The following is a 26,226-nucleotide window of genomic DNA, read 5'->3' on the forward strand; positions in this document are numbered from 1 at the left end:
ACAAGAACCACGTACATTATTTTCTTAATGTTTATTTATTTATTTTGAGAGGGTGACAGAGAGAGCGCACACACTCTGGTGCCCATGTGTGTGTGGGAGGAGCAGAGAGAGAGGGAGAGAGAACATCCCAAGCAGGCCCTGCAGAGCCTAGTGCGGGACTTTAATTCCAAGAATGGTAAGATCATGACCTGAGCTGATATCAAGAGTCTACTTAACAGACTGAGCCTCCCAGGTGCCTCCAGGTAGATCATTTTATTATTTTTTTAATGTTTATTTATTTTTGAGAGACAGAGAGAGGAACAGAGACAGAGGGCACCTAGGCAAGTAGATCATTTTAAAAAACTACCTCACTGACAGAGCTGGCTTATAGTTTGTGAACCTTGTTCAAAATGATCTCAGGAATTCGGTGCATAGGGATGGTAGAAAGACAGGAGCTATGTAAAGTCTTTCCATGGGCCACGTGGGTGGCTCAGTTGGTTAAGCATTCAATTTCAGCTCAGATCATGATCTCAGGTTTTGTGAGTTTGAGCTCTGTGTACGGTTTTGTGCCGAGAGCTCAGAGCATGGAGCCTGCTTCGATTTCTGTGCCTCCCTCTCTCTCTGCCCGTCTCCTACTCACACTCTGTCTCTGTCTCTATCTCTCTCTTTCTCTCTCAAAAATAAACAAACATTAAAATAAAATTTTAAAGTCTTTCCATGGAAGGAGAAAGACTATTTTCCTATAAACATCATTACTAATAAAATAAGGGAGAAGAGCAATAAGAAACAAATAAGATTAAGAAAGCCAAAATGGTTTTTAAATTAAATTAGTCTTCTCAGACTTTTCTATGAGACATCAGCAACCCTGCAACCACCATTTTATTGGAAGACATCCTGGTTTTTGAGCTTGAGACAGTTTGAGAAGCCATTCTGTCTGCCTCAGTTTTTACTTATTAAATTAATTACACTTAATTTGATTTTCAGAAGTAAATGAGAATCATCTGAATTATGAGCTAAGCTGTTAAATCCCACAATGGGTTGGCCACTTATTTCTGCCTCCTAGCTAGCTGGACAAGGGCACCTTCCATGTTTTCACCTTTGATGTACAAAAAGAAAGTCCAATATTGTATAATATAAGCATAATGAAACAAAATTGCCTATAAAATTACTCCATGCAGCTGTCCACTGAAACACTATTAGTTTATCATGATGTTTATATAACTTTTGCCTCTATATAAAATATTGGGTCTTTAAAAAGGAAGTAAGGAAGAAAGACAAGAAGAAAGAAAGAAAAAGGGAAGAGAGAAGAGAGGGAAGGAAGTAGGGAAGGAAGAAAAGAAGGAAGAAGGAGAGAGAGAGAGAGAGAAGGATGAATGTCATATTCAGAAAATGGTTTTATTTTCCCACATGAAACATCATGCAATAGGAGAGGCCAGTTACTACTAAAATTAAGCCTTGAGCTGAGGTTAAAAAAATCATATTCCATCCTTGAAATTTCATATTCACTACTTGTGTGTCCCTCAAAAGGTCACAAAGATATTGATTTCTTACTTGTAAAATATATAATTTGGAGCTAAATGACACTGAAGTAACATTCCAGCCTTACAAACTTTATGGCTCTTTGATTTTTAATACATCTGTCAGATTTGAAACACGACGAACAGAATATTTAAACATATAAGCCACAAAGTTAAGGGTCAAGTCTAAAGGACCTAAATCAGTATTTATAAGGAGAAATAAATTGTGAATAAAATGATAATAATTGTGAGTTATTAATCCAACAATTACTGCTGGACTATAATTCAATCTTCAGATTTTAGTAACAAGAAATTAAACAATATATATTCTTGATAAATTCTTTAAGTCAGTAAAAATTTTGAGAGTTTTCATTTGAGAGTTTTAATAACTTGAGTAGCTCCCTAGCCAAGATCTTCAGTAGTTATGGGGCTGGTATCACGCATTTAAATGCACAGGGGTGAGGCATCAAGAGAGGAGTCATGAAAGAGAGAGGTGGGGACTGGAGTATGGGAGAAAATAGCCTCTCTGAAAACTGGAAAGTCCTGCTTGCTCTGGAAGATCCTTGCCATGTGCCAAAGCAAGACTCAAGTCAGACAGTCTACATCTTTTATAAAAAGGACAGAAATATGAATTTCATTTGTTAAAATTCCTATGTTTAAGAAGTAGAAGCTAATTAAAGCCTCCACCAAAGCCACCGTGCCAGGTGAAGGAAACACTCCGGGGAGCAGTTTGTCCCCCTGGGTTCTAGAGTCTCTGCAGGTGCTTTCTGCTCATTCTCCTACCTGGTGAACTACCCTCAGTTATCACTCTAATGAAAGCATTTTAATAATCTCATTTAGCTATTTAAAGATTGGCCATTTTAATAATCTCATTTAGCTATTTAAAGATTGGCCTTCCCCGTGAAATTCAGAATGGCTCTGAAACGTGAAGACCAGATAAATACCATGCAAAGAGACGAAAGTTTAGAGAGTAGTTTTTTGTGTGTAGATGTCTCTGGTAAATGAGTTGTGTCCAAGCAGAATCCAGAAGCCCTAGCACCTCACCTCCTCAGGACAGAAACGAGCTGCTCCATTAACCTGCTTCTGTCCACTCTGGTGCCCCGGGACTAATGGTGATTCATCACATAAACTCCTAGCCATCCGAAAGAGCTAATTCAGACTAATCCCCAGGGTGGTATTGATGCATTAAGAGGTTATGGCTCTTGCAGTAGTTAATAAAAAAAGAAAGTGCAATGGACTTGCTCAACAGTTAAATGAAAATTTCTCATTTATACCGTGATGGTTTTGAATTTTGTCAGCTACTTGTTTGTACCATTGTGGTATCTTTCTTGTTTATTATTTTGTTTTCTCTAAGGAAAGAATGTTAGAGAAAGGAAATGTTCATTTGTAACTGGCGACTTCCAATAATCGGATGGGCTACACAGGATATCATAAGAGGTCCCTTGTTTCCAGCTTGCATTTGTCACTCTTCCACATCAGTCAGATATCTATGTATTTTTGTTTCTGTCTAGCTAAGATTTATTCATATAATTGGTTCACTGAGTCCATTTTCTCATGGATGAGAATTGTATTACCTTTTTGATTTATGCATGCATTTTCTCTTTGGTATCTTACTTTAAAATGTTTACAGTTCTTGGAACATAGAGAACACTCACCACATTTGTGTTGGCTGAGTGGATGTTGAAAGAGTGATTTTAATGATGCTACATAGTTTTTACTTTGTTCTTAGCTCTGTACAATTGTGTAAGGTACGCTTTTTGAATCGATCCATGTGTAGTGTCCGACGGTGATAACAGAGCATGCTAATACTGATTTGAAAAGAATGAGCTTTGCTTTATGTGTTCCTTTCCAGCCACCAGCTTATCTAAGTTGGATAGTATCAATAGGTTACACTATTACTATCTTCAGATAGATTTGAAAAACTGCCCCATGGTTTTTTATTCTAGTTTTTTTCTCCCTTGGGTGCTTTGCTCTGGCTCTGTCATGCGGACCTTACTATAAGGATAACCAATTAATAGTTAAATGAATTGAATGAGTCTTTTTATGCACTGTATTCAAATGACACAAAATTCATCGCCACATGAATACGACAAGTGAATTCTTTCTTTATGTACTTTTAAAGCATGCCCACATAGTAAATGATACCATTCATAACCCCTGTCTTGATTGCTCTTTGCTATACCTTGGGAAGCATTCGGAAAATGAACTGTTAGAGCTCCTATTTGTATTGCAGTAGACATAAGAACTCAGTAGTAATAAGAATGTATAGTTTTTAAAATAAATAACTTAAAAGGGGAGAAGTTGTTTTGAAAACAATACTTGAACAATGAGAGTACTTGCTGGCAATTTACATCTTTAATAATGCAGGATTGTCCGACTAATGGAAGTTCCTGACCTGTATCATTTCTGCATGCTATAGATGCATGTTGTGGACCTACTATGTGCCATGCATTAAGATTGCCAAGGTAAATTGTCACTTCCTGTCTTTGAAATACTGAGACCTGGGGACTCGTTGAGAAGCTTGAGGTTATCTGACTCTCAAAATGAAAGATGCTTGGTCTTTTAATAGAACATTATGATTAATAAAATAGTCTTGGGGTTGTAGGGAAAATGTGTTCTTATGGAAAACAAAGACCTTCTGTCTCTTTTCAGAAAGGACTATTTGCATAAAAGACCAGAGTGCTAGGTGAATTATACATCTACACAGTTGTGTAAACATTCCGCGGCAAACTTTGATTCCTGATCAGCAGTTCTGACCACTTTGAAAGGCCTTTAGTTTGGGTTTTAGGAAAGAACCCCAAGTGAGACATAGCCTTCAGTAGTTGTTATTTAGTAAATTTGCTACTAATGACATTATGCCATGTAACGGAAGCATCATACCAGTCTAATCTGTGATAGCCATTTACTAGGTTCATTTACCTGTGCCTGGAACTGTTTATCCCTTATTTGCATAATACACCTATTTAATTGACTGATGGTTTGGCAAAGTAACTAAGAGTAGCCTGCTGAAGTTTATGTTCTAGGACCCATACTTGCTAATTATATGAACGTGGCCAAACTGCTTAACATTTTTGTGTCTCACTAACCTCCTCTGTAAAATTGAGACAGTGGCGATATTTATCTGGGTAGATTGTTATGAGATTAAATCACATGATACCCATTAAGTGCTTACAACACATAGGAAGCATTCAGTAAAAGTCTGCTATAACATTTTCCTAATATAACTCATATAATATTTGTTATTATATTTTTATGTCACTTACTGGTCACCAAAGAATTGTCCTTTGTTATTGTCCTCATTTTCTAGATAAGGAATTGAGCTTTACATAACTTCTTTATTCAAAAGTTACTGGATTTCTGAGTTAAAATGATTCTGAGTTAAAATTCTGATTGATGTGATCTAAAAGCCCAGGATGATGTGTGGTGGTAGGAGCCTAGGCTGCACCTGGATGTTTCTAGAATTCCATACAGTAATATATTATCCTCACATTCATTCAAAACCTGTGGGGGGGAGGTGTGGGAAATGTGATGCCAGAATCTTTCATGTGGTAGGATTGTACGGTTTTTAAAACTTGATGGTTGCTTGCTGTAAGGTCGGAGTTGAATGCAATGAGAGGTGGTAAATTTGGGCAAATGGTTTAGGAGTCTTCTGGAATGGGAGAGGTTTCTTCTCCATATTCAGAGTTCTTGATGGGCTTCTGGGTGATCAGTCGGTTAAGCATCGACTCTTGGTTTCAGCTCAGGTCATGATCTCATGGTTTGTGAGTTCACGCCCCACATTGGGTTCTGTGCTGACAGTGCAGAGCCTGCTTGACATTCTCTCTCTCCTCCTCTCCCCCTGCCCCTCCCCCACTCCCTCTCTCTGTCTCTGTCTCAAAAATAAATAAATAAACTTAAAAAAAAAAAAAAAGGTTCCTGGGGCACCTGGGTGGCTCAGTTGGTTGAGCGTCCGACTTAGAGCTCAGGTCATGATCTCACGGTTTGTGAGTTCAAGCCCCGCATCGGGCTCTGTGCTGACAGCTCGGAGCTTGGAGGCTGCTTCAGATTCTGTGTCTCCCTCTCTCTCTGCCCCTTCCCTGCTCACACACACACACTCTTTCTGTCTCCCTCTCCCTTTCAAAACTAAATGAATTCTAAAAAATTTTTTAAAGGTTCTTGAAACCTCTTTAACCTTGATCAGAATAATATACCTTCTAAGAAAAACCAACCACTTCATGCAGAGAAAAATACATGAGACCAGTGGGCATTTGAAATGGGGGACGTGGTTCTGGGTCTGTGCAACATGTGTACCAGGAGCAGATCATATTCTTTGGGACAGCTGTGAAAGGCCTGTGAAATGTGTCAGGTTAACTACCATGGTCACTTGGATGTGCGGTATCCTGCTTCCGCATAAACGCTTAGGGAAAGGTCCCCCTGTCTTACGCTCTGGAGAATTCCATAGCTTAGTCAGGACTTGGTACCAAGCGCTGTGGCGGCAAAAGGAACAGAACAGCAGGCTCTCCTCAAGGCTCTGTTCCCTCGGACCTGTAGCTGCACTGAGAGGCACCTACAGCTGGGACACCGTGTTACCAGGCACAGCCCGGAAGTTCTACATGGGAGAGTTTCAGTGTCAGCAGTCTAACAAGGAAGGGACTGCGGCCGACCTGGAAGCTCTAGGTGCAGAACAGGTGTTCTTGTTACTCATCTCAGAAACTTCTTGGGCATGTCTGGTGGTCGATCCTGACAGTGGAACTAACCCCGGTCCCCAAGGTGCAGCTTGACATCACAACTGGTTTTTTTTTTTTTTCTTTGTTTGTAAAAACACTTAGCTCTGGGTTTGATGCCAGCAACAGCAGGATAGAAGCTTGCTTTTTGGTGTAGGGGCTGAAGACTTCCTTTCTTTCCTTCTAGGTTCTTTGGCTGTTCTAATACTTAAGTTGACTTAAGAGACAGATTAACAGGAGAAAAACAAATTTAATTTCATACATATGGGAGCCCCATGGCAAAATGTGAGGCTCACAGGCAAGGGAGTGGCGGGCAGCACAGTAGAGGAGAGGCTGTCTGCAATGAGGCAGGGGCTGGGGGCTGTTGTTAAAGGAGGGAAATGAGGAGTGGCTGGGTAGTTCAGTCAGTTAAGTGTCCAACTTCGGTTCAGGTCATGATCTCGCAGTCTGTGAGTTTGAGCCCGGTATGAGGCTCTGTGCTGACAGCTCAGAGCCTGGAGCCTGCTTCAGATTCTGTGTCTCTTTCTCTCTCTCTGCCCCTCCTCTCAGTCTCTCTCTCTCTTCTCTTCTCTCTCTCTCTCTCTCAAAAATAAGATTTAAAAAAATAAAGGAGGAAGTTAAGGAGGTATGGTGATGTATGGAATCTTCCCTTTTTTTTTGGTAACTGTGCTTGGTGTAAATAGCCCATTAGTCAGGGTATTTTGAGGTGGGCCACCCAGTGGGCTTGTCTGTATCCAGCCAGGAGGTCCCCTTTCTACATTCCACTGCTCAAGCCTGTTTGCCTAAAAGCAGCCTGCATGGTATATGCTTCTTCCCCTCACTGGCAACCTATCTGATAGAGATTGTGTGGTTTTCCTACATCACGGAGTTAGGATGAGAGATAATTTCATTTTCCTTTAGAACAAATAAGGTAAGAGCAAATGGTATATATTCTTTGAACACAGTGAGCCCAGTGTGGATTCTTGATCCTATCAGAGGCGGGCATGGGGGTTCTTCGAATCGGCGAGGCAACACCTTTGGAGTTTTAGTTGAGGACATGCTGAGACACAGTTATTTACTCCTAACAACAATAGTAATTAATGAAAGTTGTTCTCTGATTACCTTAGGGTCTAATGGTATAGGATGAATATTTGTGTCCTCTCCTCAGATCCATATGTTGAAGTTTAATCCCCAGTGTGGTAGGGTTTGGAGGTAGGTACTTTGAGAGGTGATTAAGTCCCAGGCATGGAGCTCCCATCAATGAGATTAGGGTCCTTATAAGAAAGACTCCAGAGAGCTTCCTCACTCCTTGTGCCCTGTGGGGACACAGCAAAAAAAAAAGACAGCTATCTATGGATCAGGAAGCGGGTTCCCACCAGACACTTCATCTGGTCTTGGCCTTGATCTTGGGCTGCTCAGCCCCCAGAACTGTGAGAAGTGAATTTCTGTTACTTCTAAGCTGCCCAGTCTGTGGTACCCTGTTATAGCAGCCTGAAGCGACTAAGACCTCCAGGAGAGGATCTCCCCCTCCCGCTACGTGGAAGGGTCGGAACTGCGTCTGGCTGATCACAAATCCTGTGTCAGCCCCCCTGCAGCATTCACCTGCATAATTTGTCCTCATTACTTTTCGTATCGTCGGATCCAGTTCCCTGCATGCATTTGTCGGTTACTTCCAGTGTATATTTCATGTCTCACAGCGGTAAGGAGCCTGTGCTCCATTCACTTTGTGCTCTCCTTCACTGTAAATGGCAGGATTCAAATAAATGTCTATTGGATAATTGAAGAAATAAGTGATATCATTTTCGTTAAGGCAAGTTTACTTGGCAGCAAGATTCCTTTTTGAAATTATGCTGAGAAGGACCTTCTTGCCATTATTTCCCTGGTGACCTGTGGGCACTGAATATAATGAGAATTGGCTTCCTTGCCCTGGTAGCAACTTCCTTTGCATAAGAGCTCAATTAACCACCGGGAGGTGATTTAGGCCTTAGGGTGGGTTGAGATTATTCATCTTTCTCTATTTTATGTTCATATTTTAGTTCCTATTTACTTCTCCTTAATCCTGCATGCACCTCTTAAGAATTTTTTTGTCTTGAGAAGTTTCTAGTAGCTGATGTTACCTTAAAATTATTAGAATTTTTTAATTATTTTGCAAGAAGAGAATTCAAACTAAAGCCTAATTGTAAAATTTCCTCTTTTGAGGGTCTAAAATCACTTTATGCATTGTATCTCATGATCTTACCAATTTAACATTAACACCTAGTTAATCCCTGGTGTGTATCTCAGAGGCAAGACTAGATTCATGTTCATTTTCTTTGTTAAATTGTTACATAAAACTCAAGAAAAAAGCTAAATATTTTTGCTTTTTGGCAACAAATATCCTCTCTATAACTTAAGAGGCATTTTGTTAAGAAAATAAAAACTATTTCCAAGAAACAATTAAAAGCAAATTAATTTTTTGAAGGAGAAAATGTTACAGTTATCATAGAAATGCATTTATCTTGATATTGTAATTTTTAACATGAGTTTGATTAGCTCTGCTATTGATGGTCAATTCTGAAATAATGTGTCTTTCCTATGAAAAACCTTGCTTTGATTTTATGTCATGGCTGGTGGTTTATTCAGTTCTTTTTTATTGTCTTATCACATTTTATGTTTACTCCTGCTTTAAATGTGTTTTACCCCTAGGGGCACCTGGGTGGCTCAGTCAGTTGAGGGGCTAGCCTCAGATCAGGTCATTATCTTGCAGTTCATGGGTTCAGGCCCCGCTTTGGGCTCTGTACTGACAGCTTAGAACCTGGAGCCTGCTTTGGATTCTGTGTCTCCCTCTCTCTCTTCCCCTCCATGGCTCATTCTCTCTCTCTCTCTCTCTCTCTCTCTCTCAAAACCTAACAAACATTTAAAAAATTTTTTTAAAAAATGTGTTATGCCCCGATACATGTTCACTAGGTACAATCTTTTGCATAAAAAAAGCAGTAGGTTTCTCAAGCCTCTATGTTATATTCATTTCAAGCAGTGAGGAAAATAATTTGAAATAATAAAGCATAAGATCTCCTAGAAGATCTAGCAGTACATGGAAAATATATTAAGAAATGATGACTAGGTTGTGCTGTCAGTACTTATTTCGGATTTAGTTCCATATTAATGTGATTGCTCATACAGGTTCTTCTTTAACCTCAAGATTATTAAACATGCCATAAATATGTGTTACAAAATTTGATAATTATATGATCAGAGGCAGCTATAAGTCTTACAGTTTTATTTAGTGCACAGCAAACAATTAAAAAACAATCTTTCAAATTCAATTTGAATTTAAATCCTGTGTCCAGGATTTATTGGCAGTTAGAGTTAGGAAAGAGTTCATGCTACTTATTTTCTCATGTTCTAGAAGATAATGGTATAAAGATATGAAACTGATTCAGATGGTGGCAAAAGTATTAGCTTAACTTAGGCTTCTTTAATAATCATGAGTGTTAACAGGATGTTGAGTGGGACTTTGTATTTTTGTTGTTGTTGTTGATCTCTAACCGGTAATTAGAGTTCACAGCTGAAAACAGAGATTAGCCCAGTTAATCTGTAGTAAGAGAGAAATACAATCTTCCTAAAGAGAGAAATAAAATCTTAGGGCCAGAATCTTCCTCAGAGGCTTCCTAAAAGCTGAAGGAAGCTGAAGTTCGACAGCCATTATCCCCGCTGCCCAGATGGTAAAAATTGGAAGGCAGGTGAGGAGAGTGGCTTCTTATAAATTGTTTGTGCAAACTATGCATTGTTTGTGATAAGAGGGGCTCCAGCCATAGCACTTTTCCTTATGGAAAGCCAAGTGAAAGGGTCTGACCTAATCAGTGGAACAGATTGATGTGCCTGAAAGATAGAGCCTGGCAGTGTGTTTCCTAATTGGTTACCTGAATCAGTGGTGAACTACCTGGTGTGTGCCTGTGCCCACGTGGGCAGGGCAGGAGATGCTTGCCAAGAGGTGGGGGGATGGGCCAGGTGAGCTGCTCATTTGTTCACTGTTGGGTCCAGCAGGGGTGCCTGAGCGTCCTGGAAATTAAATAGTAAGTGGCTGGGTTAGAGCTGTCTCCTTGGTACTTCACCGAAGGGGGTTGCTAGGAATACATTGACACCAGCTGCCAGACAGGATGCTCTGGGCTCAGCAGTGAGGGGTGGAAGCGGGGGAGGAAGGTGGAAATGCAGGGTACTGGTACTGGGGCTGACCCGACAGAGGATCAGGCTACAAGGACAGTTACCATTCCAAGATGCTACAGAAAGAGGAAGAATAAAACCGGAGACTGCATTCCTCTCCTCACTTAAGATCCTTCTAGTCTAAGATCTGGCCAGAAATGGGGAAGGAGGGAGCATTTTGAAAATCAGCCTGAGTTTTAGTGATAAAAAGTGACATGATGCTTAGCGAATGACAAAATACCATACGGCGACGGGAGAGGAGAATTTGGCAAAAGAGTGTTGTTGCAAGCAATGTGTGAGGGAAAAAATGAAATCATTTCAGGCTTATGTTCTACCAAGGTGACGATCCTTGATCAACCAATTTCAGCTGGATTGAAGAACTCCGTGAGGCCTCCTATTTTATTTTCCCTGAATGACAACCCTTGTGTGCACTCATTATTGCTAGGCATTCCTAGGCAGAGTGGTTGTCAGGGAGATTACAGAGACCTGCTTGATACATTTACCACATGGGAAAATCTCCTAGATGAAGTGAAGGGAATTTGTGAGGGTGCAGAAAAACGTCATTTTTTTAAAAAAAATTCAAACGGACATTGGCATAAATAGAAAGCCAGGGATACAGAGCTGCAAAGGCTGATATATTCATGCTAAGCTGCGGAAATCAGGAAGCATGTGATATGGTTATCTGACAAATAGATACAGAGGAGCAGTGGAGAAAGGAAAGGGAAATCAAAGTGAACATTGATGAATGTGGAGAGAAGTATTGTGTGTTGAGCATGCATTCTGGTTCTTCCTTTTAATACACATGCTGTGTTTGAAGCCCTCTTATGAAAAGTCATCTTTCATGTTAAGTGGAGATCATGTTTTTGTGACATTTCTATTTGGTAGTCATCTCTCTAGCTATTAAAAATAGCATTGTGATAAAACACTGTTTTGATATTTGCTCACTGGAGTCATATGGTAGACATTTTCTGCAATGTAGCAGGATTGCAACAGAACTGGGTAAATGACATTTTTATATTCCTAAATAGCCTGCATATAAATGATTTTACCACTTACTATGAATATAGGGAATTCTTATAGATGTTAATTACTTCAAAATTTTCATTGTTTTTATGCTTTGCCATAATATTGCATCCGTTATTTAAAACCTATTTCATTTCTGTAAACCCATGTAAGCAATGCCAAAACTATTGGGGGAGTTAATTCTTTATCCTTTTGAAAGTCTCCAGGTGTGTCTACATTTCTGTTTTAACTGTTGTTATAATTTTATTACCTTGTTCTTTGTGAAATTTGCCCAGACTCTTCTGTATTCTTCTAAGTCTTAGGGGTAATGACAGACCTATTTCCAAGTCATAATTTTGTTTGTTTTTATTCTGATCAACACACTATTCACTTCTGGGTGGGCCTTATGATCATCTCCCAAGTCTTAGGTTTAGTAATATGTGTATTTCTAATAAATAAATTCCAAGCCTTCTTTCATTTCCCTTTTCCTTTTCTTGTCAGAAGCATTTCAAGACCACAGGCTCCTTTGGCTACAAGGTACTATTTTTTGGTTCTGTGGAGACATGGAAGATGAAATGGACATAGATTCTTCCCTCATATAGCTTATGTAGTAAGTTAATGCATTAGCATGACATTTTCGGCGGAAAGTAGCCCAAGACAAAAGAGAATTTTAGGTCTCATAACTAGAAAGAGTGTGGGGTTGTTTACATTGTGGAAACAAATTACAAGATCAGGTAAGAGTTTATATTGAAATAGTTCAAAGCAGCATTCAGCACATTTTGCAGTAGATGTTCCAGAGACCATCCCAAACATGATCGACTGCTGGACTGCAACTCCAGCTTGATCTGTCCTGTTATTCATTCTTTTTCATTCATTCATTTTTTTACACCCATTACTTATTGAACTCCTATAATTGTCAGGAATTTAGTTCTGGGGATATAGAGATAAATAAGACAAAGTTCTGCCTTTATGGGAGTTATAATCTAGTCTGAGGAGACAGCAAATAGCCAGGCCAATAAAGAGGTAATAAAGTATCAGGTGGTAATACTTCCTATAAAGTATAAGTGAGGACGTGGGTCACTATTACACGGGATTGTAAAGAAAGCCTCTCTGAAGTTGTGACATTGGACCAAAGATTTGAATGAAGGATAGCTTGGTGAATATCTGGGCAGAAGCCACCCAGATGCTGAACGGAGCAGCAGATGCAAAACTTCCAGGAAAGTGGGAGCTTGACAAATATTCTAGGGCCAGTGAGGAGTTCATAGCTTTTTTTTTTTTTCCTGTTTGCTTTCATTTTCATTTGTTTTTGTTTTTCTAGGTATAAAATAGCTAGAATTTGATCAGTGGGTTTTCCATAGCCAAAGAAGAGTTTTGCCCTCCTGTGACCACATTATTGCACCCTCTGAAAGTAGTTACTTGGCACCACTCTGACCAAGGGAGAATTTCTTGACCAGAAACTTGAATCAGTGTATTTTAGTTTAGCTGTCTTTTTTCTACAAGTACTTAAGCTCTTTAATTCCTTAGAGATAATTCTTATCCCCAAACTTAGTTATTATCCCCTTAGCCTCTGTTATCTCCTTTAATGCTATTCAGGAGCTGGGTTCTCCGGACCTTTATTGTTTTGCCATTAAGTGTCATCAGTAGTGGTTTGGAGCTAAATGCACCATATTCACACTCTTCCCTGTTTGTTCCCTCACCCATTTCTTCTGTGTGGTAGAAGAAAATTACATATGTTATGAAATTATCATATACATGAGTTTGAGGTCAAGTTTAGCTCCTATTATAATACCTTTTTTAAAAATAATTAGCCATATTAATTTGGATTTTTTTTGTTGTTAAATTGCAAACCTGCATATATATAAAGTTTATTTATTTTGAGAGAGACAGAGATGGTATGAATGGGGGAAGGGCAGAGAGAGAGAATCCCAAGCAGGCTTTGTGCTGCCAGTGCAGAGCTTGATGTGGGACTTGAACTTACGAAACTGTGAGATGATGACCTGAGCCCAAACTAACAGTCAGACATTTAACCCATAGAGCCACCCAGGTGCCCTGACTTCTTATGCTTTCCATACATAATTTTTTTAATGTTTATTTATTTTTGAGAGAGAGAGAGAGAGAATGACAGAGTGTGAGTGAGGGAGGGGCACACACAGAGAGAGAGAGAGAGAGAGAAAGGGAGACACAGAATCTGAGGCAGGCTCCAGGCTCTGAGGTGTCAGTACAGAGCACCACACGGGGCTGGAAGACATGACCTGTGAGATCCTGACCTGAGCTGAAATCAAGAGTCAGGTACTTAACCGACTGATCTACCCAGGCACCCATAAAACACTGTGATCTTTGCAGTGTCTTCATTTATCATTCTAGTGGATCATATAGCATATCCCCAGAATTTCTTGTAAAGTAAAAAGCAATGTCTTCCATTTTTATCTAAGTAATTTAGACAGTAAATTCTGTTAGAATGAACTCTAGTCTAATCTTCAGTGCTTAGCAGGGCAATGAGCATATAGTAGGTGTTTAATTCTTGCAACAACCTGTGGCTTGAAATTATTTACTTCCTTATGTCCTTTACATTGGAGAGGCTGTGGGAATAAGTTATTGCCCAGCTTTATGTGGCCATTGAATGGTAGGGCTAAGCCATTCTCTTAATCATTGCATGATTCATTATCTGGCATCATACTAACATCCTATGGATATATTTCACTATATCCAAATGTTGTTATTTAAACCTTCTAATCATTGGTCAGATTTCCATTGTCAGGTTGAAAAAATAAATCCATAATTTTCAGAACAAAAGCAAATATCATATTTGTTTTTCAGTTCTATATGGGTATTTTTAACTTCTGTATTATTTCTATTGATGTGTATTGATGGCAACAGTGGTTCCAAGTTTGCCTTATCTCTGTGAAAAAACATATGAATTGTTTTAGTTGCTATGTCAAATGACAAAACATTGCCAACTGTAGTGAAATATTTAGTACTTTGCTGCAAAGAGAGCTAGCAGACAGTTTGTATGATGTCACAGATGCAACAGTGGACACTCAGGGACCAGGAATTTTACTTTCTCCCAGTAGTCTAACTTTTTATGTATTCATAAGAATATTGAATGGAAATTTAATCAACTTACTATTGTTCTAAAATGAAGAATCTTTATTTGTTGTAATTGAAAGGCCATTACTTTTACTCAAAAGGGTAGTTCTTAGTCTGAAAAGAACAGTAATGTAAAGATAAACTTACATGAAAGGAAGCTCTTATAAAATGTAAACACTATGAACAATTATAAAGATACTATTAATTGAATATATATATTGTATGCCAGGAAATGTTCTAAGTATTCTCTATGTTATGTCTTTTAATCCTTAAAACACTATATTATTCCCTTCTAATAGATCTTTTTAATGAGAATTTAGGGATGCCTGGATGGCTCAGTCGGTTAAGCATCTGACTCGGTTTCAGCTTAGGTCATGATCTCACAGTTACGTGTATTTGAGCCCTGCATCGGGCTCTGTACTGAAAGCACCGAGGCTGCTTGGGATTCTCTGTCTCTCTTTCTCTGCCCCTACCCCACTCATGCTATCTCTGTCTCTCTCAAAATAAATAAATAAACTTAAAAAACAAAACAGAACTTAAGAGTTTAAGAAAAAAATTTTTGTGTTTTAAAAACTAGAAATCAGAGCACCTAGGTGGCTCAGTCGGTTAAGCGTCCTACTTTGGCTCAGGTCATGATCTCATGGTTAGTGGGTTCAAGCCCCACATTGGGTTCTGTGCTAGCAGCTCAGAGCCTGGAGCCTGTTTCAGATTCTGTGTCTCCCTCTCTCTCTCTCTGCCCCTCCCCCACTCATGCTCTGTCTCTCTCTGTCTCAGAAATAAATAAAACATTAAAAAAAATTAAAAAAAGACTTGGTGGACTCCAAGTTTATATCACTGATTTATATCACTTTTAAAATTTATTTAAAATTATGTATTCATTGACATGATTCCTTTTATAATATATTTTCTCCACCAGTGTAAAGTGTTGAAGAGGTAAAAATTTTATATGTTTAATTCATCCCTCTTTTTAACGTATATAATATATGTGATGTGTATATTTAATAGATATTAAAGAAAATATGTTGAATGAGAAACATCTTGAGTTCTGAAATCTGGAATCATCAAAACATTAAAATCGTTACGGCCTTCCTTCAGAGTCTTTTTGATTGAGGATGGGGAAAGGCAAAGTTTAGCTTCCTTGGAGGGAAGTTGGGGTTTGTAAAGTTGTTGGTATAGTTATAAGTAATGGAATCCAGTGATTCCATTTTTCTTTGACCATGAGGTTTAAATAAGAAGTAATAGGAAGAAACACAGAAGTCCCAAGGGAAACTTGGTGACTGGAAGGGTTGTTGTACATTGATCTGGAAAGGACTTCCATGGCATCACAGCATGGAGGTTAAAGATTGTGGGCTCTGGTGCAATTCCAGAATATACCACCTGTTAGCTATACACCTGTTAAAATGACTTATCTTCTCTATAAGCTTATTATCTCATCTGAAAGTTGGAGATAATAATAGTACCTACCTTATAAGATTGTTATTATTAAGACTAAATGAATTACTTATAAAGTTCTTAGAACAGTGCTTGGCACATAGTATTTGTTATATAGTATTACATATATATTCGTTTTAGAAAAATCACTTATTGTGTATGCTAAATACTTACGATCTTAAAGAATGTATTGAACATCTGCTTGGGAATGGAAGGGTGTTATTTGGTAATTAAGGTATTCACAGTCCTGGAATTAAATGATAATGTCCACATGCTAGGATCATAAAGGAATTCTGGAGNATGGCATCACAGCATGGAGGTTAAAGATTGTGGGCTCTGGTGCAATTCCAGAATATACCACCTGTTAGCTATACACCTGTTAAAATGACTTATCTTCTCTATAAGCTTATTATCTCATCTGAAAGTTGGAGATAATAATAGTACCTACCTTATAAGATTGTTATTATTAAGACTAAATGAATTACTTATAAAGTTCTTAGAACAGTGCTTGGCACATAGTATTTGTTATATAGTATTACATATATATTCGTTTTAGAAAAATCACTTATTGTGTATGCTAAATACTTACGATCTTAAAGAATGTATTGAACATCTGCTTGGGAATGGAAGGGTGTTATTTGGTAATTAAGGTATTCACAGTCCTGGAATTAAATGATAATGTCCACATGCTAGGATCATAAAGGAATTCTGGAGAAATTTTATTTTGAATAAAAGCAAAATAAAGAACCAGGAATGAGCAGCTAGTGCCCAGATTGTGAAAGCAGAGTTAATGGTCTATATCTGTATACACACATAACATTAATACACTTAATTTGCCTTTTGACAAAACAATATAGCCCTGAATCACATGTAATTTCTGGTTCTCTACTTTACCACATTTATAGTCACATGTTCCTTTTGTCCTTTTCAGGACTAACAGTTGCTTGCATATCAAACTGTAATCACTGTGCTTGTAATTTATTTCTCTTACCTCACACTGTGAAAATTATGCAAAAAAAAAGTGGCATTCATAACTTACATGTTTTTGTATTAGGAATTCAAAGAAAATAAATATCTTGCTTATGTGACTTTATTTCTAGGTGTTGAATTTGCCTATTCTTCCTTTTCCCTATTTGCTCATTTTCTCTATTGTCTTTAACATGACATTTGGAATTGATATAGAAAAGACAATTAACTCAGAAGTCAGTAAAGTAAGCCTGTGACACATTTATTTATTATTTGGTGCAAATGTTTTGCTTTGCTCTTTCAAGGTCTGTCTTCTCTATAATAAGATTTATAGGTACTGTTTCCTATTTTACATTTTTGCATGTAACATAATTGTAAGATTCATTTACAGTGTGGACATTAGTGTTTTCATTTTTTAATGTTTGTTTATTTTTGAGAGAGAGAGAGAGAGAGACAGAGCATGAGTTGGGGCGGAGCAGAGAGAGAGGGAGACACAGAATCTGAAGCAGGCTCCAGGCTCTGAGCTGTCAGCACAGAGTCCGACGTGGAGCTCGAACTCACAAACTGTGATCATGGCCTGAACCAAAGTTGGACACGTAACCAGCTGAGCCACCCAGGCTCCTCGACATTAGTGTTTTATTTTGCATGGCGCAGCCATCGTGTGTGCGTGCGTGCGTGCGTGCATGCGTGAGTACACACCTGTGTTGCAAAAAAGCATGGTTGCTCCACTACTTCCTTAGCTCATGACTGAAATCCTTGTTTTAATTCAAGGAATAAATAAAGAACTCTTCAAAATTATAATAATGGATACTTTATTTGTCTTCTCTGTGGAAATCAGCCCAGGAAGCAAATTAAAATTATGAGACTATCCAAAACAGAATTATTTTTGTCTTCTAAGAGCCCCACCTTCTGTAAATTTAACTTTCTAGACATTTTCTCAGGGGATCGTTTTTCTTATAGCCCTTAGGAGATTCCACCGAAATCGTTTACTAGAGATTGCAGTTTCTCCCACAATCCCCACTGTGCTAAGTGGCAACGATTCTGGAAGCTGTCATGTTTGGAAAATACCATGATGCCACGAGTTAATTTCATACCTGTCATGAGATCTTTGCATGAGATCCCAGGGGGCCTTTCAGTGTGTCACAGTTCTGCAAGCCATTCGTTAGTTCCTTTCAAAGCAATGACCCATGGCCAAGAGATCTTGTCGCAACACATGGCGACACCTGTCACCAGGTTTTGTGATTGGCATAAAATTAACCTGTTTTCCTCTTTGATTTGCTGCTTTTATATAATATCCACAAAAAGGATAAGAAGACATTGTATTCGAAAGCCATTTACTGTCACTTTCAAGAAGCATAATGATAGATTTGGGATACTGGCCCTAATGAACAGAACCATTTCCTCATAGACGTATACACACAGTTATTCAATAAAGGTGATATTTTATGAAGTTCTGAATGGCAGTCTGAAAATTTCAGACAGGAGTACTGTTTTACTCAGGAACTAGAACAAAGCAAGAAGTGACATATTTTGAATCTTGTTATAGAAGAAAAATCCAGGAAGCTTAGGTTTCAGATATGAGTTTGCCTCTAGCTTTCAAATGGTTTCAAGCAACTTGAGATTCCTCTGATTTGTTTCTGTATTTCTCATGTCCAGATCTTAATATTATTATGGAGTCATGTATAAAATGGACCTATAGAATAACAACATTTAGAGTTATGACAAGTATCTGAGAAAAATAGATTAATGGTATTTAGCCTTTAGACCCTTAGCAATTTATCAGTTACTTTTAAAGATACAGACACAGAAGAAAATAGCTAACCACTTATCTGTGCCCTTCCACCTCACTGAAACAGTATAATTATTTTGATCAAGTTATTTTTCTATGGAGAAAGTATCTGGTTCTGTGTATTACTATAATATTTTTTGTCTTCCTACAAATCTTTAACTTCTTAAAATGTATAGCTGTTGGCTCTTATTGATTAAGTTAAATTCTTCTTAGTTTCTGTGAGTTTTAATATCCAAATACAGTAAGAACAAGGATGAATTTAGTCATTTCTTTTCTTTTTTTCTCTCTACCAATGCTCAGAACTAAATGGCGTTGTTCTTCTCCAATCCGTACTGCTTGCTCTGTATTCTGGAGTAATCAATTTTTCCTGGCATTTCTTAAATGGTCTTTATTATTCAGTGAATTCCCTTTGAAAGTATAAACATTAGTCCTTGTTGTATGGCCTTAGAAATTGATGGCTGCTGTTCTCAAAGGATGGTGGATTTGGGATGATTGAAAGTGCAGAGCAAAGAGCTGAACTAAAACAATGGAATCTGGGGAAGATGGTGCTGGAGACAAAGAGAGACGAAGACAGCAATTGTGAAATAATCTGAAGTAGGGATTGGGGATTTAAAGCCTGCTTAGACATGATTAATAGATGCTGTAAAAATGAAATGCTGAGCCAAGGGAAAAAAATGCACTTGAAAAGTCCCTTGAAAATGTGTTAATGCCTTTACTTGGCAAGCATTTTTTTTTTCCTACTGAGTATAACACCATTGCACGAAAATATAGATTTTTTCCACATTGTCTAGTTTTTTTTAAGTGCTGATTATGGTTATGTGGGAATAAAATCAGGTTTCTACTAGACAAAAAGAAAACCAAAAAAAGAAAGAAAGAAAGAAAGAAGGAAAGAAAGAAAGAAAGAAAGAAAGAAAGAAAGAAAGAGAGAAAGAAAGAAAGAAAGAAAGAAAGAAAGAAAGAAAAAGAGGGCTTTACTGATATTGTCTGCATCCCAAGGCACATCTTCGCCAAGTCAGGGTCAAAATGAAATGTAAAAAGAAAACACACATTTAAAAATGTTACAGGTAAACTAGAGTATTTATCTTAAAGCTAGTAACAGTGATGAAAATTTGAACCTAAAAGAATGAGAGATTTTGCAGGTAGTTGAAATAAATACCTTTTCATTTTTGACATGGCTGGTATCTAAACCATTTTTCAACAAAATATGTCAAGAAAATTGAGAATCATTCCTTTTAAAGAATGAAAACAATTTGTGGCAAATCATTTTATTATTAAGAGCAGGGGCGCCAAGGTGGCTCAGTTGGTTAAGCGTCTGACTTTGGCTTAGGTCATGATCTCACGGTTAGTGGGTTCGAGCCCCGTGTCAGGCTCTGTGCCGACAGCTAGCTCAGAGCCTGGAGCCTGCTTCAGATTCTGTGTCTCCCTCTCTCTCTGACCCTCCCCTGCTCACGTTGTCTCTCTCTCTCACACACACAAATTAATAAAAACATTTAAAAAAAGAGCAAACTGAGGACCTATAAAATAATTTATATATCATTAAAATGCTATAACATTTTTCAATGAGATTAACCTTTATATCACTGAACTTTGAGTATAGCAGATCACTCTGTATGATGTGGGTGAGCCTCATCCTATCAATTGAAGGCCCTAATAAAAACAGTCTGACCTCTCCAAAGGAAGAAAAAGTATTCCAGAAGCTTTTGGAATCAAATTTTCATTCTTCACTGATCATCCAGTCTGCTAGTCTACCCTGAAGATTTTTTTTTACTTGTTTTTGTTTTTAGAGAGAGGGAATGAGCGAACAGGAGAGAGAGGGAGGATATTTTTTAAAAGATTAATGTTTGTTTATTTTTGAGGAAGTGAGAAAGAGAGAGAGAAAGCGAGCATGCACAAGTGGGGGAAGGGAGGCAGAGAGAGAGGGAAACATGTAATCTGAAGCATGCTGCAGTCCACAATCATGTGAGGTAATTCCTTAAAAGAAACCTGTGTGTGTGTGTGTGTGTGCGTGCACACACACACATACACATGCATGTGTGTATTTTTATACAGATGGATATACTTACACAACACACACACCCTGATGTTTCTGTGGAGAATTCTTTTTTTTATGTTTTTTAAATTTTTTTTTATTTCTGAGAGAGAGACAGTGTGAGCAGGGAAGGGTCAGAGAGAGAGGAGACACATAATCTGAAGCAGGCTCCAGGCTCCATGCTGACAGCACAGAGCCCAATGTGGGACTCAAACCCACAAACCACAAGATCATCCAAAGTTGGACACTAAACCAACTGAGCCACCCAGGCACCCTTACCCTGCACATTCTGGATTTAACAAGTCTCCAGAATCATGTGAGGTAATTCCTTAAAAGAACCCCAAGTGAGATACAGCCTTCAGTAGTTGTTATTTAGTAAATTTGCTACTAATGACATTATGTCATATAACGGAAGCATCATACCAGTCTAATCCGTGATAGCCATTTACTAGGTTCATTTACCTGTGCCTCGAACTGTGTTTATCCTTTATTTGCATAATACACCTATTTAATTGACTGATGGTTTGGCAAAGTAACTAAGAGAGTAGCCTGCTGAAGTTTATGTTCTAGGACCCATACTTGCTAATTATATGAACGTGGCCAAACTGCTTAACATTTTTGTGTCTCACTAACCTCCTCTGTAAAATTGAGACAGTGGTGATATTTATCTGGGTAGATTGTTATGAGATTAAATCACATGATACCCATTAAGTGCTTACAACACATAATAAGCATTCAGTAAAAGTCTGCTATAACATGCACATGCATGTGTGTATTTATATACAGATAGACATAGATACACACACACACACACACACACTGGTGTTTCTGTGGAGAATTCTTTTTAATGTTTTTTTGTTTTGTTTTGTTTTGTTTTTTTAATTCTGAGAGAGAGACAGTGTGAGCAGGGGAGGGTCAGAGAGAGAGGGAGACACAGAATCCGAAGCAGGCTCCAGGCTCTGAGCTGGATGTCAGTACAGGGCCCAACATGGGGCTTGAACCCACAACCGATGAGATCATGACCTGAGCTGGAGTCAGATGCTTAACCGACTGAGCCACCCAGGCGCGACAAGAACTCTTCTGTTTCATTTTGGTGTAGTGGCTCTGTGGCTTTTATATTAAAAAATTCCTGTACCCTCCCACAGAAGTCCGTAGAAATTCAAGACCTCTCCAAGTCTTCCATTTCCTTGTTGATCTTCTGCTTAGTTGTTCTATCCATTACTAAAAATGAGATATTGGTCTTTAGTTATTGCTGTTGAATTGCCTATATTTCCCTTCAGTTTTGTCAGTTTTTGTCTTATGTATTTGGGGGGGGGGTATGTTTTTAGGTAAATTCATGTTTGTTATATCTTCCTGGCTGACTTTTTGTCATTACAAAATGTCCCTTGTTATCCCTAGTAACATTTTTTTAGGTCTAGTTAGGCTAATGGTAGTATAGCCACCCAAGATTTGGTTATGTTTTCTAAGTATTCATATTTTTTTCCATTATTTTACTTTCATCCTATAAACATCTTTGAATAGTTGTGTCATTTCATATAAACTATCCTGGCAATCTCTCTTTTTAATTAGAGTATTAAATCCTTTATATTTAATATAATTATTGATGTCGTAGAATTGACATCTATTATTTTGATATCTTTCCTATATTCTTATATTTTTTATTTTTCTCTTCCTCTTTTACTATTGTCTTTCATTTTAAATTAGGATTTTTCTAGTGTATCATTTTTTATCCCTTGTTTCTTTTTCTATATTAAAAATTTTTTTTTTTCTTAGTGGTTGCCCTTGCTTTACCGTTGGCATCTTACCTAAACCAACCTAGTTCATAGACATCCTCAGTTACTTGAATGGTATATAGAAACTTTGTTCTAATATATCCCTGTTATCTCCTCTGTCTTTTGTGCTTTTATTGTTATTCAAATTACATCTTTATGCCATTATCTTTTTTTAATTTTTCTGCAATTTTTTGAAGTAGGCCCCATACCAAATATGGGGCTTGAACTTATGACCCTGAGATGGAGAGTTGCATGCTTTACCAAACTGAACCAGCCAGGTGTTCCCTGCCATTGTCTTCTAATCCTATAGAAGAGAATTACCAAAAATACATATAATATTTTTTATATTGTGTTTATTAGTGCTCTTTATTTTTTGTGTGTGTAGATTTTGGGTTAATATCTAGTGTCCTCTCATTTCAGCTTGAAGGACTTACTTTGATATTTCTTGTAGGGCAGATAAGCTAGATGACAAATTCTCTTAGTTTTTGCTTAGCTGGAAATATATGAATTTCTCCTTAATTTTTAAAGGAAAGTTTTACTGCATATAGAATTCTTGGCTGACCATTAGCCCTTTGAGTAAGTCATCCCACTGAAAAATATGGAAGACTTTATGAATTTGTATGTCATCCTTATACAAGGGCCATAGTTATCTTCTCTGTATCATTCCAGTTTTTAGTATATGTGCTGGTAAAGCAAGCACTTTGGATCCTTCCATACTACAATAGAAATGAGGAAAACATGAAGGAAGCAACCTCTATCTTCTCTATTTTTCTAAATTTTTAAAATTAAACTAAATTAATTTAAATTTCGTATTATTTTATTTTAAAGTGAGCACATGAGTGGGGAAGAGGGGGAAAAAAAGAGAGAGACTGAGAGTCTCAAACAGTCTCTATGCATACCATGAAGCTCTATCCCATGACTTGGGATCATGACCTGAGCCAAAATCAGGAGCTGAATCCTCAATGAATTGAGCCACCCAAGCGCCCCTGTCTTTCTCCTAATATAAATCCTGCCTTTTCTACTTCTCACCTATTTCATGGAACATGCTATGGAGAATCAGCGTCTCTAATGAAAACAAAATATTTTTATTTTCTGTCCAGTGATCTCAGTTTAAGTCCCACTATCTGGGCTTCTGATTGTTTTCAAACCACCTCTACTCAAACTCTTTCTTTGGATTTTAGTTTTATACTTCCTCACATACTACAGGACCATTCATTTCACATAATTAATACATCTCTCACTTGACACAGTGATTTTCATTTATGGGAAGAAGATACATGCCTTTCAGTTGAAGGAAAATGTTATTATATTTATTTCATAGGACACTTAAGTGAGAGCTAATCACCAGTGTTTAGTTAAGTGAGACGTAAGCATTTATTGTGTATTATTATGTTAGACTTTTGGCTATGTATTGGGTTCATATTATGCTTCTGGTACTTTGCTAGATAGTGGGGATACATTAGGGAAATATCTGTCCCTGCCATTATGGGGCTTACCAACTTTGTGAAGAACCAGAGGGGGAAGAAGAGAATACATACTAAACAAAAAGTATCACTGACAAGCATTTTGTTGATCAAGCATGAAGTTCTGAAGCAATGACAGGGATTACATTGGATTAGTGAACTAGGAAGGACTCTGGGGTGGCATTTAGTATATGTGCTGCCAAAGCGAGCACTCTGAGGTGGCATTTAATGTGAGCTCTGGGTATTAAAAGGATGTCAAAGCTAAGATATGAATGAGTTAATGTTGACTTATTTCTTATGCCACACAAAGTTTGTTAGGAGTGTGAAGAGTTGAACATTTTCTGACATATTGATGTACTTATGTACCTGTAGATGTGAACTGCACTGAAGTGTCTGTGTGGAAATCATAAGTTAACTTTTCCAAACTAGTTGAAAAGTCTGGCTGATCTTATAACAAGAATATATGGTCCTAACAATGTAATGCAATTCACTGCTATGAAAATACCATGAAAAGTGGACCATTAAAAAACCAAATGTGAGCTATGCAGACCTTTAAATATCCCATGTGTCAAGAACTAAGAATTCTTAAAGGAACCCAACAGGTATCATCTCTACTTTCCTAACATTATATATCACTGAGGACATGACAGTGACTAGAGAAATCTGCTCAATAGAAAATCCTTACCTGATATGTTTAAAAGAAAGAAAAGAAATAATGTTTGTCTTAAGAATGGCTTGTCTCTCTGACTTTAGTAGACCCAAAGACATTACTCAGACCTTTCTAATTTGTCTATAAGTTTGAATTGGATTGAGATACCCATTTTAAGGTGGGCATAACAATGGATAAGCTGATTCCTATTATGGATAATTATATGTAGTTTCGGTAACAGGAAAAAAAAACATAAACTTCTGAGTATGTAGATTAATTTATAATTTCATTGGTAGTAGATAATGAAATTAAATATAAAATATTGCAGGAAATATACGGTCTTTTTTTTTTATCAATCACTGTTTGATTTTTATATTCATGAATGTTTTCTGTTTAAACAGAAATCCTAAGTAAACCATTTGGCATATCCCGAGGTGCCTGGGTGGCTCAGTCATTTGAGCTTCTGACTCTTGATTTTGGCTCAGGTCATGATCTCACAGTTCCTTAGATCAAGTCCCAGGTCATGCTCCATGTTGATAACACATAGTCTGCTTGGAATTCTCTCCCCCTCTCCCCCCACCCCATCTCTCCTCTCCTCCTCCTCCTCCTCTCTCTTTCTCTCTCTCTCTCTCTCTGTCACTCCACTCCACTGATTCTTTCTCTCTCTCTTTCTCCCCCTCTCCCTCAAAATAAATGAACATTTAGAAAAATTAAAGGGAAATTTAACCACAGGAAGTAAAAAGCTGTTTGGAAGCATGATTGAAATACTAATTAGAGTAAAGTTTCCATGATCCGGTCTTCATCTTTTAAGCAAGATGCTGGATCAAGTCAAAACTGCAGCTGCAAGTCACACATCTTGATGAAAGACAGAATTCTTTAAAGGTAAGAGATGGATTACAGAAAAGGTAGTTGTCATTTGAAGAAGACATTATTGCAGCTGAGTGACTTGGGCATTTCAGTGAACTTTGAAGAGGTCACGCTATTTTTTTTTAATGTTTGTTTATTTTTGAGAGAGACAGACAGACAGAGCATGAGCTGGGTAGGGACAGAGAGAGAGGGAGACAGAGGATCTGAAGCAGGCTCTGTGTTGGCAGCAGAGAGCCTGATGCCCTGATGTGGGACTCAAACTCACAAACTGAAATGATGACCTGAGCTGAAGTTGGATACTTAACAGACTGAGCCACTCAGGTGCCCTCCACCAACCGTTTCAAGTATCATTGGCTTTTATAAAATAACGTCACCAGAGAAGCCAAAGTCTATTTGTACACTGCACTTAAATAATTGAATACAAAATTCAGTACAGTCAGATGAATACAAGGAGCCAGAGAAGATGATCATTTCAATTCTTAACTTAATTTTTCTTTCACACATAATAGTTGAAAATCACAGTCTCAAAGGTCCAGCTGTGATCTGGAGTGCAAGCCTAACAACCCCCACAGTAATTTTGGACAAGTTATTTTGATTCTACCTTCGTGTACTCAGCTGTAAAATGTGGATGGTAACCCTGGTCTTCTATGATTGTTGTGAGGATTAAACGCAGTATTATATGTAACCAACATGTCACAGCCATTGCTTGATAAATATAGGTTTTTTTTTAATGTTTTTTTTTTTTTTATTTCTAGGAGAGAGAGAGAGACAGCGTGAGCAGGGGAGGGTCAGGGAGAGAGGGAGTGACAGACTC

At 37.8% G+C, this 26,226-nt stretch overlaps 1 non-coding gene across 1 annotated transcript; it reads right to left on the bottom strand.

Annotated features, from left to right (window-relative positions):
• Positions 1–23,025: 23,025 nt before the first annotated feature.
• On the bottom strand, positions 23,026–23,133 carry LOC144236511 (U6 spliceosomal RNA). Its single transcript, XR_013336580.1, has one exon. It is a non-coding gene; the product is annotated as a U6 spliceosomal RNA (small nuclear RNA).
• Positions 23,134–26,226: the final 3,093 nt, after the last annotated feature.

The sequence above is a fragment of the Crocuta crocuta genome, unplaced genomic scaffold, assembly GCF_008692635.1.
Source record: "Crocuta crocuta isolate KB4526 unplaced genomic scaffold, BGI_CrCroc_1.0 scaffold812, whole genome shotgun sequence".
NCBI lineage: Eukaryota > Metazoa > Chordata > Mammalia > Carnivora > Hyaenidae > Crocuta > Crocuta crocuta.